The sequence below is a fragment of the Clupea harengus genome, unplaced genomic scaffold (genome assembly GCF_900700415.2).
Source record: "Clupea harengus unplaced genomic scaffold, Ch_v2.0.2, whole genome shotgun sequence".
NCBI lineage: Eukaryota > Metazoa > Chordata > Actinopteri > Clupeiformes > Clupeidae > Clupea > Clupea harengus.
The window spans coordinates 7,501-10,080 of record NW_024880038.1 but is presented as its reverse complement, the minus strand read 5'-3'; positions in this window follow the sequence as shown (position 1 = coordinate 10,080).

Here is a 2,580-nt window from a genome sequence, read left to right as displayed (position 1 = left end):
GAAATGAGGGTAAGACACTGACATGCTGTGAAGAGTCAAATATGACTTAACTTTAAATATTTAAACGTTTGTTGTTACAGTTTTTTACGACTGGATAAACACTAAAATCAAAAGTATTACACAATTATCAAAACCTTCACTCAAGGAGCAAAACAACGGCTCAGATTTGCACCACTATAAGCACATGTCAACATCACACTTTTTGCGAAACAATACACACAAGTGATTTGCAAAACACTAAACACACTTTTATGCTTTAGACACAGACGTATATCAAGATGTCACTTCCTTGCAATTCCAAAGCACTGCAAGTCAAATTACCACACTTTGTGGCAATTAGTTGAACACAGCCATCAAGTGGTATGCAGTTATGAAAACTGAGACAATTTTAGTTGTTTTTGTTGTGATTCTCCATGTTTGACTGATTTGTGTATATGGAGAGAATTAAATAATATTTTCATCAGTCTGCAGCATTGGTCTTGTGTAGTGTTTGGTGAATTTATTGTATATTTGCACTTTCTCACTTACACTACTCTAATCACTGAGAAGTAGAATTGCTAAAAGTGTTTTAGGTTTATAACAGCAGTGTGTAAGTGGTACAAACAGAATTCCGTCATATGCAACGTGTGTGTTTCATATGGTAACAAAATATGGTTTTGTTAAATTAGTGTATAGTTTTTACAGGAGTGTTTCATTTTGCAATGGATCTGAGGTGTTTTGCTCATTGGGTGTGTGGTTGTGCTAATTGTGTGAGTGAAATGAAAAACAAAACAAAGCAGTCAAAATTGTGTTTAAGCAATCGAGAAAAACTGTAAATATTTCTTGTTGTGTAAAGTGTGTGTGTTTGTGTGTGTGGGAGTGAATACACTTTTGCGTGTTTGTGTGTATACCATATCATACACCTACCATAACACCAGTGTTAGTTCATATATATTTATGTATGTGTGTGTGTGTCTGTGCATGCATGTGTATAGTGTGTGTGTATGTGTGTAAGTGTGTGTGTAGGTATGTGTGTGTTTGTTTGTGTGTGTGTAGGTATGTGTGTGTTTGTGTGTGTGTGTGTGTGTGTCTGTGTGTGTGTGTGTGTGTGTGTGTGTAGGTATGTGTGTGTTGTGTGTGTGTGTCTGTGTGTGTGTGTGTGTGTGTGTGTAGGTATGTGTGTGAGTGCGTGTGTGTGTGTGTGTGTGTGTGTGTGTGTGTCTGTGTGTGTGAGTGCGTGTGTGTGTGTGTGTGTGAGTGTGTGTGTGTGTGTGTGTGTGTAGGTATGTGTGTGTTTGTGTGTGTGTGTGTGTGTAGGTATGTGTGTGTTTGTGTGTGTGTGTGTGTGTGTGTTGTAGGTATGTGTGTGTTTGTGTGTGTGTGTGTGTGTGTGTGTCTGTGTGTGTGACAGAGGAGGGCTAATGGGACTTCCACTCTGTTACCCTCCGTCCACTAATTAATTTACTGTCATTCACTGTTCTATTCTTTGTTTCCCGCCTCTCTTTTTCGCTCTCTCTCTTTCTCGCTCTCTTCTTCTCTCTCTCTCTCTCTCTCTCTCTTTCCGCGTTAATGACAGCATCTAGAGTCATTTGCATTTCAATTAATAAACAACAACACTGACGGCAAAAACAACGACAGACTGTGGCCACGTGGAAAACTGGAGATCTGCTAGACTTTAGCATCAACGTCTACCTGTTAAACATCCAGGACAGGATATAAGGGAAACGAGAGGAGAAGAGACATTTCCCATTGAAAGTCATTTCAGGACCGTGGAGAGCGACTTCAGCCACTATGTGTTCTTTGTGGTGTTAGGCTGCTGCATCATCTGTAGGAGCATAATGAGTATATATCCCCTGCCTTTACTGTAGTGGCACCTATGGAAGAAACTCTGCATGGAGTCTGCATGGAATCCATTGAAAGTCATTCCAGGACCATGGACAGTGGCCTCACCCATTACGTGATCTTCGCAGTGTTAGGCTGAGTAACTATAGTAAAACTGATGATTTTGCTCCTAACTTACATGTAGCTATCAGGATTTAGACCTATGGTTAATTTATTTTGTATCCAAATTGACTTAATGTAATTAAGTAAGGAATTAATATAACAGAATTAGTGAATTCAAATGAAATGTACTTCATTTTCACTCAATTTTTTTTATTCAATTTACTTGCAATGCACGCCACAGTTATGGTCAAATCAAGAGATTAGGGGCGGGGGTGTTGAACTCTGTGACCTCAACGCTACCTTGGGCTGTTTCCTTTGCTGTTCGGAATGGAGAGCGGTTACAAATGGAGTGATTTGTTGTCGTGAGTGTTATGGGTTTGTCGGAGATGCTGTTTTTGGGCGCCTTTTGTTTACTTGTGGGATTGTTTGTTGCCGCGGTGATGAAGAATTCATGAGAGGCCTGGATGTAGGTTGTGCTGAGCTAAGTTTAGTGAAATCATGATTCACAGAAGCACAAACACACACACACACACACACACACACACACACACACACACACATAAAAACACACACACACACACATACACACACAAGCAAAGCGAGAAATAGGTGTGCTCAACATATACACATACATATAGACATGTCTATCTGTTTCAC